The sequence below is a fragment of the Tympanuchus pallidicinctus genome, unplaced genomic scaffold (genome assembly GCF_026119805.1).
Source record: "Tympanuchus pallidicinctus isolate F22 unplaced genomic scaffold, pur_lepc_1.0 scaffold22, whole genome shotgun sequence".
Taxonomy (NCBI): Eukaryota; Metazoa; Chordata; class Aves; order Galliformes; family Phasianidae; genus Tympanuchus; species Tympanuchus pallidicinctus.
In genome coordinates, this window is record NW_026294739.1 from 23,742,339 (window position 1) to 23,759,394 (window position 17,056).

The following is a 17,056-nucleotide window of genomic DNA, read 5'->3' on the forward strand; positions in this document are numbered from 1 at the left end:
AAGGCCACCCGCAGCCCCGCAGCACAGCCCGGCCCCGTTCCACAGCCGCAGGCCGGTGCTGCCGGTGGGTGCCACGATGTCCCGGCGCCGCTGCCGCTCGGCGAGAGGGGAACCGCGGCGCAGCAGCATCCCGAGCGCGCTGCCTTCGCTCTGCCTTTTGTTTGCTTTTGTCAGCCGAAGGCCGCCTGCCGAGCGGGACACGGTTGGGGCAGCCCGGGGCCGGCGGCACGCTGCCCTCGCCCCGCGGGAGCCGGCCCGGCCCTGCCCGCCGCACTCCCCACCGAGGCGGCCCCGCACCGCTCCGCACCCCGTGGACGGCGGCGGCCCCGCACCGCAGGTGTCGGCCCCGAGCGGCTCCCCGGGACGCGGCCGCTCCCCGCGCCGAGCGTTTGCAGCACTCCTCGTGCGGCCGTGCGGGCTGCGCCGCGCCGTAATGCCCCGCGACTGTAAATCTATAACCGCTGCAATGATTTAGTGATTAAAAACATGATAACATATTGTGTAACTGCAAACCACAGAATCCCTGCCAACTCTCCTCCGAGATACAGGAACAAAAATACTGAAAATGCGTTGCTCGCAGCGGTCTTCCCAAACTCAACTGGAAGATTTTAATAATAATAACAACAATGAAAAAAGAAACCCCGACACCCTGACAGCAGAACGGGGCTGTGCACCACGCAAGGCTGGAAAATAAAATTAAGGGCAGAGTTTTAAATAAGGGTTCTGGCTGTAACAAATTGCGATCTCGACGTGCCTCTCTTTTTTCTCTTTTTAAGTTTGTCGTAACTGGAATAACTGGTCCTGTGTGATGTCTTGCATATTCAAAGTGCTTTGTAATAGGATACGGAGACCGAACCTTATTTGCCTAAACTCAATGGGTTTATTTTTTCCCCTCTTCCCCCCCCCCAATTTCTTCTTTCTTTTATTTTTCCCTTCCCCCCCTCTCCCCTAAAAGGCGGGGGGGAGCAGATGGGGGGGAGGCAAAGGGAGAGCTGTAAGCGGGGAGGAAAATACCTGGGAGCGGGGCTGCGGCGGAGCACAGAGAGGAGAGGCCAGAACTGTCCATGGATCGCTAAAGGCGGCGGTGGGAGCTCTGCCCTTTACGCGGCCGCCGTGACCCTACTCCGTCCCGCGTTTCCCGGCGCAGATCCCCGCAGCTCTGCGCGGAGCCGAACTCGCCGTGACCCCGTGGAGCTGCGGGCCGCTCCACTCCGTTCTGCTCCGCGCGGGGCCGCGGGAGTGCGGCGCTGCGGCGCCCGGAGCGCCCCGAGCAGCGCGGGTCGGGCACGGCCTCGGGGCGCAGGGCAGTGCAGGGCAGCGCAGCGTGTGCGGGGGGGCAGTGGAACAATTGCAAAAAAATTTAAAAAATTATAACCAAATACAACAGAACAACCCCAAGTGATAAATAATTCACACTTCCCAAAGCCCTGTGTGCGTGCACACGCACGGCGGCCCCGACCCGCGGACGGGCGGCGCTCCGGGCTCGGGGAAGGCGCCGGGGCTGCGCGGGGCGGCGGTGCGGAGCGGTCCCGGCGAAGGAGCGTTCGCAAATATTTAGATAAGCGCCGTGCCGTTCGGCATTAAGTAATTAAGAACTGAAACTGAGCACGGGGCGATCGGCCTACGGCGGCCGCTGCCCTCACCTCTCCCATCCCCCTCGGCCGCATTCTTTCCCAAACGGAGCGTGCCCGCGGAAAATAAAAATCGCCGCCGCTCTCCTTCGCAGTTCCGTCCCGGCGCACATTCCGGGGCCGAAGCTCGGCGGGCGGCGCGGCCCCGGCACCCGGCTCGGCCCGGAACGATTTTAAGTACTTCTTCGCCCCTTTGTTTTGAGAGCGGGGGCTGCGCGGAGCTGAGCGCTGTTCCCGCGGGCGGCCCCGCGCCGGGGCGGGCTGAGAGCTGCGGGCGGCGGCGCGGCCCCATCGCTGCGGAGCGCGCTCCCCGCGGGCCGCCCGCGCTGCGCGGCCGCGGGCCGGGCCCTCCGCCCGCCGCCCATCGATTATGCAGATGGCGCGGGTCGATGTCCGCCGCCGGCCCTCCGCTCCGCGCCGCTCCGCGCCCCCCGCCCGCCCCGCCGGCGGCGCACAAAGCCGGGCAGCGCCGCTCCGCGCCCCGCGGTAAGGCGGGCGGGGCGGGGGCTCCGCGGGCGCGCAGCGGCCCCCGCGGCGCCGACACCTGCGCGTCCCCGGCGGCGGCGGCGCGGGGCTCCGGGCCGGAGAGCGGCACAAAGTTTGCCGGGGGATCCGGGGCGGTGGGTGGGAGCGCGAGGGAGGGGGGGCCGGACCAGCCCCATGCAAAGCAGCCCGGGCGCCCCGAGCAGGAGGAGCCCGAGCGGGGGGACAGGGCAGAAAAGTTGCCACTTACGCGGTCGCTGCTCCGGCGGCGGCGGCGCTTTTAATCCCGGGCGGCGGCGCGGGGGCTACAGATCCCATGCAGGCTGCGGCGGCTGCGGCAGGAGCGCGCTCCGCGGAGGGGGCCGGGGCAGCAGCAGCGGGAGCCGGGGGCAGCGGCCGGAGCCGAGCGGGAGCCGCCGCCGCCGCCGCCGCTGCCCAGCAGCAGCATCGTCGTCGGGGAGTTTGCAGCCCCCCGGAGAGAGGGGGCCGCGGGCGGCGGCAGCAGCAGCGGCGGCGGCGGTCGGGTCGGGGCGGAGCGGCGCGGAGCGGAGCGGGCGGCGGGGCTGGCGGTCGCCGGAGCAGGAAGCGCCCGGACTCAGATCTGATGATTGGGAAGAAAAAAAACTCTTTGGATCTTTATTCTGCTAATTAGTTTCCTGCAAAAAATGGCTGATTAGTGCAGTGCGCATGTGCCTCATTACCCAGGCACGACGGGAAGGGCTAATTAGCCACCTTCTGGATCAATAAGATTCAGCCCAGGCGGCGGGGGAGGGAGCGAGCGAGCAGGAGCGGGCGGGGGGAGCGCAGCGGCGGCGGCGGCGCCGCACCGAAACTTGGGGCAGCGGCCGGCCCCCAGCCCGCGGCGGGGGGGCCCCGCTCCGCGCCGCGCCGGGAGGGGGCTGGCGGCCGCCGAGAGGCTCGGCTCCGCTCCGCGTCGTTCCGCGCCGTTCCGCGCCCCGCGGCCACCTGCCCCCGGCCCCGGGCGGGGCCGCGCCTCCCCGCGCAGGGCAGGGCGAGGACGACCCCCGCCGCCGAAGTTCCCCGGGAGGAGCCGGGAAAGTTGCGGGCGGCAGAGAGAGCACCTCGGGGCGGGCGCCCCGCGCGGCGCGGAGCGGAGCGGCCCCGCGGCATCGCATCCCCGCGGCGCTGGGCGCTGCCCGGCCCGGCCCGGCCCGTGCAAACTTTGCGGCCGCCTCCGCGCGGGACAGCTGATGGATGCGGGCGCGCCGGGAGCCGGGCTACAGGTTTCACCAGCCAGCGCTGGCAACAGCTTTGTCATTTTCTAAAAATAAGAAGCTAAAAGTTATTGTAGAAGAAGGGGCTTTTTTTGTCCCCTGCACAATATGCCTTTTGTGAGTTTAATGCCATTCTGGGGCTCTCTATAGCCCTGGACAATGGGGAACTCCAGGAGGCGGCTGTGCCTCTGCCTTTTTTCTTTCTTGCTTTCTCTTCCCCCCCCCCACCCCCTCCTCATTTCCCCCCCTTTTTTTCTTTTTCTTTTTTTTTTTTTTTTCCTTAGGCATGGATGCAACATTCCTGCAGTTCCAGCAGAACCTCTGGTTTGATTAAATAAATACTTCTCTGGTGTTACGGTAACATTTTTCATGTTGTGTTTGCATCCATTTGTGATTATTATTTAATTTTTCTATTTCGAGCAGCTTTTCCTTCCTAACCCAACCTTGGCAAAAAATATAGGTGGATGCTGGGAAGGGGGGAATCTCAATTTCAGGAGATGAACCAGCAAAGAATCTCTGTCCAGGATTCAGGAATATGTTTTCTTCATCCTCCTCTAAGAGACTGTTTTGGTTTTTTTTTTTACTGGCAGAAATGCAGCTGAATTAAATCATCTCTTGAAAATCTAAGGAAGCTTTTCAAATGTTTTTTTCTTTTTTGTTTTTTGTTTTTTTCCCCTCTCTTTTAAACAGTAACCCAAATAATTAACTTCCCGGTATGTTTCATAGCACTGAACAAGGAATGCAGTTGCGGTCAGTTTTTCCATTTGAGAGAACCTTAATGTAGATGTATTTTATAGCGAAGGTAATAAGCTGCATGTTTGTTGGTATTTCACTGAAATGTATCAAGCTTTCTGTATTTCTTAGCGTGGCGGCTGTCGCTGGGATTTTGACACAACCCTTTGGTGGGGTGGGGGGGGAAACAGCGCACGAACGGTTCCTAGAAATTGCGGGAGGCTGTGCTGGGTGCTACTGGAAGCGTCGTATGTTTGGGAGATATTCCCAGAGCTCGGGTTGAGGTTCAGCGTGCACCACAGTTGTCTGAATATTATAAATGCAGCACTGAGTGTGTACGGTTGAATTGTGCATGCTGTGGGTTCTTTGCTTTGTGAAATGGACGGACCCAGCACAGTGCTGGCTCCAATCTGGCAGCCGCTGCTCCAGATGTTTGCCTGGTTCTGTGGGGCAGGAACTTCAAAAAAAAAAAAAAAAAAAATCAACACAAAAATACCCAAAGCAAGAAGCCCTCCAGCAGGCAGAATTGTTCAGGGCTGCTCGGTGCATATGGAGGTGCATGTAATGTCTAACTGCTGTTCTGAGTGTGAGATGAAGGTGTTCTGGCAATGCCATCCCAGCGTTCGGTGTGACGCGCAGGGAGGCTGAGGGCAGTGGGGACTGGGTGCTGCCTGATATGGTTCTGTGGAGTAAAGAAAAAGTAAACAAGCGGGGAAGGTAGCGTGTGGACCTGTAAGAGATGCTGTGGGAACAGGCACCTGAGCCCAAGCACGCAGATGCAGTCTGGTAGTCTTGTGCATTTTCTTTGCATTTGTGTTGTGCCTTCCAGTTCTGCGTTGCCGTCCTTTAATTTCCCATGACAACATATGGATTCCATAAAGGCAAACATGCCGAAGTGCATCTGTCTGGGTCGCTAACACAAACCAAACCTCCCTCCCCTCGCAGCGCTGCTCCGGCCGCGCGCCGTGCCCTCCCGTGACAGCCGCTCCTGCATTCCTGTCCTTTTATGCTCCCACGGCGATCCCGAGCGCCCCAAAGGGAGGAGGGCAGCGGTCGCGGGGTCAGCGCCGGGAGCGGAAGGGTTAAGCGGGAGCGGGGGCAGCCCGTGGCTGCGGCCCCCAGGAGCAGCCCGGCTGGGGTCAAGGCCGAGGGCACTGCTGTCCCCTGGCGCGGGCAGAGCCGGCAGCGGCTGGGAGGGGAGCGCGGGCTGAGAGCGGGGCAAAGCTTTGCCCTCGTTCTGAGCACAGAGAAAGGCAGAGATCCCGTTTTCCCATTTCTGCCAGGGTGGCAGAAGCAGCAAGGTGTGCGTGTGTCCAGGTGTGCAAAGAAGGGTGAGAGCGAGGAATGCCCAGAGAGGCAAGCAGCCCCACGCAGCACCAAAACACATCCACGGAATCAAAAAGCAATTTGTACAGTAATGGTTGGGTACAGCCTTCAAACACACGTGTGTGCACGTTTCTCCTCTAGCAAATTTACTTCCATTAGGACTTCTTTGTGCTGGGTGAAAAGACAACCCAGTTCCAAAAATACAGGGAGAGCCCACCCTGCGCTGAGTGGAAACCCTGGCGGCCCTGCCTGCTGTGGACGCGCCTTGGTTCTGTCTGTGTGGCTCCATAGATTGGATTTCTGGTTCAAATATCTCTCACTGAGCTCAGTAAAGAGAACCTCTCGGTATCAGAGCTGCAGGAAAAATAAGATTTTTCCCATAAGAAACTTTTTAAAGGCACTTGAATTATGAGATGAACCCCCTCTTTTGTCTTGCAGCACGCCTAATGTATTTGCGCACAGAATCGTTTTGTTCATTTATATGTTATTTTGAACAAATGCAACTAAATACCTGTGCCATAAAAGAAAAATATGTGAGGATTAAGAGGAACAATGTCAATGCAGTGTTTGGCTTCTGTGGCAGTGCACGTGGCTTTCTGGACATTACTTTTCACAAAGATGCTTGGTGTTTTTGAGATGCACCATAGGGGTGAGCCGCTGCCCCGGCCCCACAAGGAGCTGTGCAGCGATCCTGCAGCAGTGCTGCTCAGCTCGAGGCTCATCCCGAAGCACGAGTGGGCAGACCTGTACGGGTGGCAGTGATTTCTGGGGAGCCTCGGCTGTGCCGCATTGTTCCTGAGGTAGCGTGTGGGGCTGGGATGGAGCCTGTGGGGCACGGGAGGCTGCAGGCTGCCCTGTGTGGTGCTGGGGAGAGCACGTGGCAGTAGGGAGGAGAAGGTTCCAGGCTGGCTTTTAAAATTCAGGCTTTAAAAATTATTGTGGGGAAGAAAATCTCCATAATATCATCCACTTACACAGCCTTGTGCTTCTTGGAAATACGTCTGAAGCATTAGAACAAAGCGCAGAGGGCTGGAGTCCTTGAAGGAGCTCCAAATGATAAAGTCTGCCATTCATTTTAAACACAGCGTGCATTGTGAAAACACAGGTCAATTTGAAGGCATTTGTCAGATTTCCAGTTCCCTCTCCTCCTTTGCAATGGAAATTTGCAATCAAATCCCTGCACTGGAGTTGGGATGTCTGCTCTATCGGTTACTACCTTAATGCTCAAAGCACTGCCCAGGTATGCTGCCTTTTTATTCAGGAAGTTTGTTTGCGTGAAGTTGCACACCAGAAGGGGGGAAGGCTGACATGAATTGGGCTGGAGCAGAAGCATTTATTTAGGAGTGGGGAAAGGGGGGAAAGTGCAGCTGATGAGAAGCGACTGATTGCAAAGGGCTGCATGAGCCGCAGAAGCGATCTGATACCATTTAAAGACGCCCAGCAAGAGGCAGGGATGGGGATATTCCAGCAGCAGCACGTTCATTGTTGGGATGCAGAAATGCATCAGGGCTTAGAACGGGGCTGGAGAGACGCACTGCTGAGCAATCCTGGCAGAGACGTGTGTTCCTTCTGGCAGCACGTCTGTATTGTTGTGGGCACGGGAGAGAGATGGGGGGAACGCACGTATTTAGAACAAATGCGTGCAGGAGGATCTGCGAGAGATTTGGAATGGGGGGGAATGTTCAGGGCAATTCAGAGCACCATTTCCTCTCTTCTTTTGTCTTCAGTAGTTTTGTACTCAGATATTAAGATAAACTCGCACATCCACTTTGTAGCCAAAGGGCTCAGTGCAGCCCTGGGGGCAGTGGGGCGCAGTGGGCGCTTTGCACCTCCGCTGTGGCTGCGGTCAGGCTCAGCAATAGCCCCGAGTCACCGAGCACATCTTCAATGGGACCGTGCTTTTTTGGCAGGCCCTATCACAAGACGAGCAGACGTGTCTGCGATAGAAATAAACACTTGGCATACATCTGTATGTTTTCTTGCTTTTTTGGAAAGAAACGAAGAAAAAAGTCTTGACATTTAATTAGGATACACTAACCTGATAAATATTGAACGTCATTTCTTTGTGAGCTGCTCTGTATGCTCAGTGTACTCTGTGGATGTATTCCACAATTGCACTTGTTTAATGCCTATATCACCTCATGCCTATTGTATTTATGTTGTCATCAATGTCAGATTTTAATTAAACAATTAAATCACTGTCACAGTAATTTCCCTAGAAAACTATTTTAAATGAAAAATCCCACAATAAATGTTTGGGGACCATCTCAAAAGGAAAGAGAGGAAAATAAGTTACAAAATAAAATTACAATTTGCACTAAGCTAGAAAGAAAAAAAAAAAAGGGTTTTCAGCACCGAGAAGGATCCTGTTTTACAGGGCCGTGTCCGCAGAACCCAGAGCGCAGCAATGGGGCACCGAACCAACGCGCTGCCCTGCGGTGCTGGGGTGCTCCCTGCAGGGCTGGGCAGGGACCCCATCGCCCCGGGGTCCGGGCTCCCCTCAGGGAACATCCCCACTGCCTCTCCTCTTCAAATTATTTTAGATTTAAAATGGAGATTTGCAGCAAGGCCTGCATCAAATTGTTCGATACGTTAAGCACCAATACCAGCTGCACTTATTGTATAGTAACTGTGTGCTCAGAGTCTATGCTGTAAGCAGTGGGAAATCTGATCCGATATAGCATCTTTGCTGCACTTAATCAAATAGTTCATCTTTGCCTCTTATACACGCATGTTTTTGTTCCTCTAAAACCTGAGCTTATACAAAAGGTGAAAACGAGAAGGGAGTGTGTACTTCGTATAAAATAAATCACAAATACGAGATGCAAAATTCATCAGACAAGGTATCTGAAATAATCATGCTCTCAAACGCACATTCAGAATATTACCTGTATTTAACATAAGCACATCTGACATTTGCAGCACAGCCTCAGACGTGAGGCGTACTTATTGAAATTCGGATGCCGGCATGTGATTTCAGGCAGCAACGTACCCTGCAGCTAACCCTGACCCTCCCCTATTAGCCCATGTGGCTGCTTTGATTCATGCCCTCTGAGGGCTGGAGCTGGGAGCCAAGGAGCTGGGAGCCAAGCACCAGGGAGCGGCGGCGGTGGAGGCTGCAAGGGCCCGAGCCTGGCCTTACAGAGCAGCAAGGAGGGACGGGGCTGCCTCCCTGCCCCCAGAGCCGGACAGGAATCCCAGGCAGCATTTCTTTTATGTCTGTACTGCATTTTTATTGGAATGCAGCTTTGCAGATCGGTTCAGCCTGGGATGCGTGTGGTTTCTATCAGCCCTGAAGTGTTTTACAGCTGGAGATGATTTGGGGGGCACATCGAGCCTGTCCGTCTGCAGCCAGGTCTGACATTTGTCTGCTGCTGTCTCTCTAATTCTTTTCTATGTTGCCTCCATCAAGAGGTGAGATTAACTGTATTGCACCGGGGGGGCAGGGGGATGGACGGGCGCGATGACACCAGGCCCATCCCTCCCTCCTCTTCATTTTAGCTTGCTTCTTGCAAAAGCAATCCACTAGCAGAGCCTCCTCCTTCTTGCAGCCAGAACGCATCAAGAGCTGCAGAGGTACCTGGTGAGTCCAGAACAAAGGGGCAACTGCAGAGCACTGCCTGCGGGAGTCCCCACCACAGCCCTTGTGCTTCGTTACGAGGCTGGGGCGCACAACCGGCCCCGTATGCAGCCAGCGAGTGCTGGGCTGGTGGTGGCAGGGAACTCCACCTATGGGGCACGAGCTGCACCAGAGCCTCCCTGAGCACTCGGAGCAGCTCCTGCTAGGAGCCAGCCAGCGGCATCCTGCTTTTGTCACGTACGGGGCTGCCATCACAAGTAACTTCACTGAACACAAGCACACAAATACGTATTTTTGTACACTGTAAAGGAAAGGGGAAAACAGATGGGGTTGCACAGAACCTCCTCCAGGCAGGAGTGGCTGTGCTGGAGGAAAGCATTGCTCATAATGACACTTAAGCCCAGACACTTGAATGCTAAAGGTTAAACTTACATTCTTCAAGAAAGGGCTCCTTGCCAGCTTGAACTGTGCTGTGTGTTCACTATTGCCTCCTCCTCCTCTTCATCCACTCTCAATCCACTTTTGGTATTTGTTGAAATAACTGAGGTTATTTTTGTGTTTTTTTTTCCCCTAAGACATGTTCTCTACACCAGTCCTCAGCCTTGTGTCTGTCACAGGGTTAAAAAAAAAAAAAAGGATCTGTCTAATGCCAGTGAGAAAGCTATGCATGCTTTCTGAGCTGAAAGTTACTGCAGCTTCAACCCAGAGCAGGGTAGTACGAGTATGATTCTCTCCTCCACTGACAGTCCATAGAATTTCATCCTCTAATTCCTGTGCCGAGCTTAATAAGCAGAACATATATTCCAAAAGGCCAAAAAGTTTATATGGATTTAAAATACAAACTGAAAGGCCCATATAAATACAATAAACAAGAGAGTGGAGAAAGAACTTTCGGAGACAACAGTGACTGTGGCTGGAGATGAAACTACTGGCGATGAATGACTCCAAATGCTCGAGTAAGAAAAGGACAGGCAGGGAAATGCCCACAGAGTAACATCACTGTAAGACAGATTACAGCGTAATATGAAGAAGCACAGATGCTGCGTGGATGCTGCATTTAGATCCTAATGATCAGAGAGCACCCTCCCCATATACTTTCATGCTTTTCCCCAGGGATGTTTCCCATTAAAAAAAAAAAAAAAAAAAGAACGGCAGAAGCATTATGGCTGCCTTTGGAAGCAGCCCCTTCCTCAGCACCACGTCAGTGCTGGAGGAGAACTGCTGGGCTGTGAACGGGGCTCCCCACGTCCTGTGGGCAGCTGGGGTGGCAGGTGGGGGTTTTGGGAGGGATGGGCTGCGGCCCTGAGGAGCGTGGAAAGGAACCACTGTGTGCTTGAGCACTGGAGTGCAATTTTATTCGGGTTCCTGATACAGGCAGTGACACTCATTTTCCTACTTCCTGCAGCAGGGAACGGGGTGCACAGAACTCAGCATCCCTCTTAAACAGCCGCTTGCTGCAGTGTATTTCTTGGCACAGCCCCGACTGTATCTTTTGGTCCCAGTGGAAGTTCACACTTTTTAATATCTCTTATTGCTTTGCAACTGCTGCCACCAGTCAGCAATCACAAACAGGAAGCGGTGACTCAGCAGAGCCACAACCGCGCACGGACAGCGGCCGGAGAGACGGCCAAACCCTGCCCAGCCCAGCGGGGGCTGAGGGCCAGGCGGCTGTGGGCTGCGATCCCCAGCCCGTAGCCTGGCTGCAGGGGCAACAGGACCAAGATCCTAATGCTGTGTGCCCACTGACAGCCAGCATGGGGAGAAGGGAGGGAAGGGAAGGGAAGGGAAGGGAAGGGAAGGGAAGGGAAGGGAAGGGAAGGGAAGGGAAGGGAAGGGAAGGGAAGGGAAGGGAAGGGAAGGGAAGGGAAGGGAAGGGAAGGGAAGGGAAGGGAAGGGAAGGGAAGGGAAGGGAAGGGAAGGGAAGGGAAGGGAAGGGAAGGGAAGGGAAGGGAAGGGAAGGGAAGGGAAGGGAAGGGAAGGGAAGGGAAGGGAAGGGAAGGGAAGGATCCCGGTGTCACTCAGGGCCTGGAGCAGTGCCTGGGACCAGCCCCGGGAACCACGAGCTCTGGTTTGTGCCCACCCTGGGGAAACAGGACGCTGGTGGCATTGCATGTGGTCCTCTAAGGACCGAGGCAGTGGCTGGGGGAAGCTCCACAGCGGCAGTGGTCTGTTTGCAGCCTGCTCCATTCGTGCTCTAACTGCACTTAGCAGCGAGTTTACTCCAGACTGAGTCTGCGTGAGTGTGTATGAGAGGGCTGAGGATTGGCTGCGGCAGGCGGAGGGCTCGCTGAAAGGCTCGTTAAGGAAGCACTACTGACCACGCAATCCAATTACATAATGCTTCAAAAAATAACTGTGCTGGGAGCCTTGCCTGGGCAGCGTGTTTCGGCAACAGAAAGAGGTATCAGATATCCACCTCCCAACCCAAGGCCGATAGGATATTTGTGCCACAATCTGACACTGTGCTTCAGCTGCAAACTGCTCGAAAGAGGAAACTTACTTCCAGGGGAAATGTCTGCTGTTCCCTTTCAAGGCAGTGCTGCACCCTGCAGACTGACGTTATTTGAGTCCTTGTAAAATTACCACTAATCTCTGCACTTGGAATGCCGTGCATTTTATGGGTCCTTGCTATGATGGCAGCTTTGTTTTGTGGGGTAAAGGAAAGTGCTGAGCTGGCACCTGGCTGTCAGCAGTAGCTGTGACCGCTCTCCCAGCTCAACTCTTGCAGCGTCTCCCTGCTGCTCCAGAAAGGGCACACATAGGGAGGATTAATGGGACCATCCTGTCACACCTGGAAAATGCCTGAAGAAACACTCCATCCAGCCTGAAAGCACACAGCCCCGTCCTGGACAGCCACGAGAGCGCTGTGCTGCCACTGGAGCTGCAGGAGCAGTGCTCCAGGCCCTTCCCGTGGCTCAGCTCATGCACTGTGCTTGGTGAGCAGCGACTGACAGAACCCTGTCTCCAAGCAGCGCTGTAGTTCTTACTGCAGTTACTAATTTTTACTGTTACGAATTCTATTTTTATTCTTACTGATTTTTATTTTTACTAATTCATTTGCAGTTACTAACTGCCAGGCTGCTCTGAGAGGCAACAGAGTAAAGGCACATTTCTAGTGAATGAGGAAAGAGGCAACTAAGAATATTCCTGCACTTACAGAGCTTCTATACCTGAACTTTGGTTGTTCAATTGCATGATGTAAGTGAGCCTCTATGCACACCATAAGCCCCCAGTATAATCTGTTCCCAGCTCAGGGCACAGCGGGGCTCTGTGCACCCCACTCAGTGCCCTGTGCTTTCACAGGTCCACAGCCTCCTCCAGGCCCTGAAAGAAGCAGGGACACAGCTGTCTGGGGGAACAACTGCCTGCAGGCCAGCAGCCTCTGCCTGTGCTGTCAGTGCCATCTTGACGGCTAAACTGCACTTTACAACAGATCTCAGCATGATCTCAGCCCCTGCATTTGGCACTTCTGCCCCTCACACCCTCACAGCCAGCTCCAAGTTGGGAGAGCTGCCCATGAGAACAACCATGGCAAGGAAAGGGTGGAGGCCACGCTCCAGCTCAGCGGCGCTCCATCAGCTGCCTTCCTCCCAGCTATTTCGAGACTGTTTACCTGGCAGGCGCACATGACCGGCCCTGAAGGAAGCGCTGACATCACCCCGTGCTGTGCCCACACTGCCTACAGCTCAACCCCTCCTGCACAGCCCGGGGCTTCGCCCTCTGTGCAGGCCGGGGTCAGCTGGGCACTGCTCCCCATGGGCATGCTGTGCCCGGCCTGGCAACACCACTTGGCACTGCCAGGTCCTCCACTTTTGGACCACCCTGAACCCACACTGACAGCCGGCTGAAATGCTGCGACGGTGGGCAGAGAACGCAGCTTTCAAACACCAACACACCTTTCATCTGCTGCAACGGCCTTAAAAGCATCACTGCTTTTCCTTTCAGCTCCAGCAGCTCTACAAAACCCTTCCCACACTGACGCCAGGCCTGCACACCAGCAGCCCCGTGCAGCCATGCCATGCTCGCCATCACCTCCCCACACAGCACGGCCACATGGCCGCGTTGCGGAGCACAGCCACACTGCCTGCCGCAGGTGCTGGGCCCTGCCAGGGCTGCTGGTCGTGGCAGCCGGGCTCTGGCCTCAAGCTGCTCTGTGGAAGCTTTCTCGGTGCATTTGGGCACGCGGCCAAAGTATGCAGCTTGAAGGAAATGTTTAATAAAGACGCAGGAGCCTCAAACTGTTTATTTTTCCTTGCAGAAAGGTGGAGGGATGATGTCCCTGGAAACCAACTCCTGAGGCAGGCAGAGGCCAGAGCGGCTGTGGAGCCTGTGGGACCAGGCAGCCTCGGCCTCTCCCTCCCCTCACAGCTCCGGCCTGTGGGGTCATAAACAGTGGGGGAAAAGGCAGCCTGTTAGGAACTCTATTAAGTCTCCATTAGTTAGGTGTGAACTCATTATCCTAATACACTCTGAGGCAGGATTCCACCGGCAGGACATTAGCAGTCTAATAAGCACGTTTGGTGCTGGGAGGGACGCACCTCGATGTCTGCAGCACATGTGCAGCCCTCACAGCACTCCAGCACTCCTCTGCGTGCACTGCCTGACCGCGCGCAGCACAGCCCCGACCCCACACACTCCTCAGCCTCTTCCTTCCTGTAAACCAACAGCATGCTGTCCCTCATATCTGCTCAGCTTAGAGACTGTGCAGAGGGGTAAGGGCACACCAGGTGGCCACGATGTGGGATGGGAGGAACAGAAAATGGCTGTGGGCGACCGCAGGGACTGGGGACAGAAGATGTACAGCCATCGCTGAAAGGAATTTGAGGTGTTTAACCAAAAAGAAAGAGATAACCGTGGCACGAGCGTGCCATGGCCTGCCTGCTCATCTGCCTTCTCCTAGGAGTGATCTTTCACTTGTGTCTGCGTGGGCATTTTCTGCTCTCTGTGACGGGAACTGCCTTCCATTGCCTGCACACTGTGAGGAAGTTACAGCCATCGAAATAACGAGCTTATAGGAAATCGATTAATTAATAATAGATAGGATGCAGGAGCAGGGCTTGAACTGATTGCTGAGTTAGCATAGTAAAAACCTGACCATATGTAGGAAATGGGCGTACTTCTGCAGGGCGCTGTGAGCTCTCTGGGAAGGGCTGAGCTCTGCAGCTGCATGATGCAGGCTGGCTGCCAGCACTTCTGGAAGCCTCTCATTTGTTAGCATCGTTTTCATCAACATACTCGTAAGCCGGTGTACAGCAATGGTCTCATTGTATTTAAATCTGCAAGGTTTTGTACCTGAAGATACAAAAGCACAGCATTTTGCCTGCTGGAGATTCCAAAAGAGGAATCTGACGCTCATGGCCATTACAGGAAGCCTTCCACCGCTCTCTCTCTTGGTACCCAATGGCCGCGTCCTTCTGCCAAAGCCCTGCTCAGAGCCCACAGAAGACAGAGCCTGCACTATCCTCTCTGTACATTTAATCACACCTCAAGGCTGCACAAAAGCGCAGTCCCCATGCAACTCTTCCCAAATCTAATTTTGAAGCCCATTTGTTCCTAAACAGGGCCAAACTTATACTGTTCCCTGAAAAAAACTGTCCAAGATCACAGAAGTATAATTTCAAAAATTATTTCAGGAGGAAGCATGATCTTGTTTCACAGAACTTTGCCCAAAAAAAGTATGAAATTAATGGTATTAGATGCCTAAAAATACTCTTGAGGCTCTGGGACTTGGAAGAAAGGCCTGGCTGCTATTCCTAGCTGCGCCACAGACTCTCTGTCTGCTCTGAAGGACCGGCACAGCAGTAACATGGGGCATGCTAAAAGTGCCCTGAGACAAAGACATAATGAGGACGGTCTCTCCTCCACTTTTTGTCCCATTTGCCCAGCCTGCAGAATGGGAATCACACTGATTTGACTTGAGGAAGCAGAGCATGTATGATGCTTCAGTAAATTCTCCTCATGCACACATAACACCCACATGGAGTACCATGAAACCATAGAGATTCACAGTGGTCTCTGATCATTCTCACTTGCTCTTCTCTCCCTTTCCTACTTCCATGGAATTAACTCAAAAGAATCTACTGCTCAGTACCTACTGCTGAGCAGCAACTACAGTTAGTAGGAAGGATTTCAAAGTCCAGCATCCTGCAACATTCAGGATTAGAAGTGTACCTTCAGCCCATGGGGCAGGACAGCAGTGCATCCCCCAATGGGATGCTACAGTTGCTTTTAACTCTGGAAAATTTTGACACATCCATGTTTTTTTCCATTATGTTTTATCCAAGAAAACCATTTTGTCATTTCAAGACGGTTTTAGGAGTATCTCCTCTCACATTGTTTTACTGTTCTCCTGTAAACCAGGGTACCTGTTTCTATGTGAAATGCAATGCAAAAACAGATTAAAAAAAACATCTGTGAAAGTTTCAACAACTTACAGTTGTAGGACACGCAATGATACAGCAGGAGTTCATTATCAAACATCTGAGCTGAACTTACTGCTGGCTTTTGTGCTTACAAAAAAGGGACATCCCAAAGCTTATTTGACAGGATCTCATATCCCTGTAATCCCCTATGTGTTTCAGCCCTGAAATAACTTTTGGCATAGTCATTTAAATTGCAAAATAGAAGATTTGAAATAGCACACTTCAGTGACAAATGGTAAAGTTCATGCCCCAGAGTCGCTCCTTCAGACTGATGGGTTTGTAATCTCACCCTGTCTCTCGAAAGTCTTTAGATCAAAGGCTAATGGCTACTTTGGTACGGGGAGGGGGAAGATGAGGAAGAAAGATGGCAGGGGCAATGGTGGGGCAAAATACGGCGGAAGTTCTGAAAAGATCCCAGATCCTGCTAGTCTTTTTTCATCAGTAACAGCGCTCCAAGATAAATAAAAAGGCAACAAAAATCTCCACTCATTCTGCAGAAGGAAGACATTGATGTTTCTATGTGGGACTCTGTCTGATGAAATGAAGTATTTAAATGACTTCTATTTACATAGTATTTTGAGAAATAATGCTAATTTGCAGAATTGGCATCTGGGGTACAAGTATACATACCCTGGGAGAGCACTTACGGAGCCTTTGTGAAGCTAAGTAATAAACACTTTGTCTTCACCACACTATTTATGGGTTGCTTGGGGGCATCCTGCTCTCTCTCTTTCTGCCCCTACCTGGGCATAAAATTATTGTAGAACTAGGCTTTAATAAGGCCAACAGTAAATCTGAATGACCACACATGCACAGCTATTCCCACTTCCCTGATCTCCAGCATTAATTATAAAGTGGAACTGTTTATACAAGTACATACCGCTTTCCTGACTTCTTTCTTGTTTATGTCTAAACCTTTATGGACATAAAACTTTGGAATTTGCTTTTGGAATAAAAGTGCAATTGAAACTGTAGTAACTGTGCTAGAAAACAACTTTGCTATTGCTGCCTCGATTCTGTGGTTTGCTTCTCCCCTGGAATCTCTCCTGCTCAGCAGTGTTGTTTCAGGTCACCTCCTCGCTGTCCTGTCTGGACGGCTCATTAGAAACTTGAGCTCTGGATGGCTCAAAGCAAATGCTCCAGTTTTTCCTCCTGTCTCCTCTGCTTTTCTCTTTACTCTGCACCACTTCTCAGCCCGCTATGAGCTCCCTTGTAGGCTGGCCAGGGGGTGATTTGCAGCGCTCCCTCATGCCTCTGCTGTAAAGCTGTGGTTAAATTCGTCACTCCTTCTACAATGTATTAAAATGGCAGTCTCTTTGTTCCTCTAGATTAGAACACTTGTCTGCGCCCTCAGACACTCTCTCTCTCACTCAGAACTTTCCTAAGAGAAACATTTTTCTTCTACACTAACTTATTACACAAACAAGAGACTTCCATCTGATGGCATACACATGTGTGGATACCAAACCGAAGTAACTCATGCTCCATAAGCGCTGAATTATTCCTTGTCACCCTGGCCTGACCGCTTGTTTAGCTGGGCTGTCAGATTATAAATTAATATGTTTGCTGTTTGGGGCTGAGAACTCTTTTTTTTTCCTATTTGTTCACCAGAACAGATTCCGTATACCCTGGGCGCCATACAAAAAT

The 17,056-nt window shown here is 53.3% G+C and overlaps 1 protein-coding gene across 3 annotated transcripts in view; it reads right to left on the reverse strand.

Annotated features, from left to right (window-relative positions):
• The window catches only part of ZFHX3 (zinc finger homeobox 3), a 508,991-nt gene that overhangs the window by 135,228 nt on the left and 356,707 nt on the right, over positions 1–17,056 (reverse strand). Inside the window, exon 1 of one of the 3 annotated variants that reach the window (XM_052686502.1) lies at positions 2,365–2,874. The exons of the other annotated variants lie outside the window; for them this stretch is intronic. The gene's annotated coding sequence lies outside the window, so the exon portion shown is untranslated. Of the gene's footprint in view, positions 1–2,364; positions 2,875–17,056 lie in introns of those variants that run through there. 3 annotated transcript variants of the gene reach the window in all.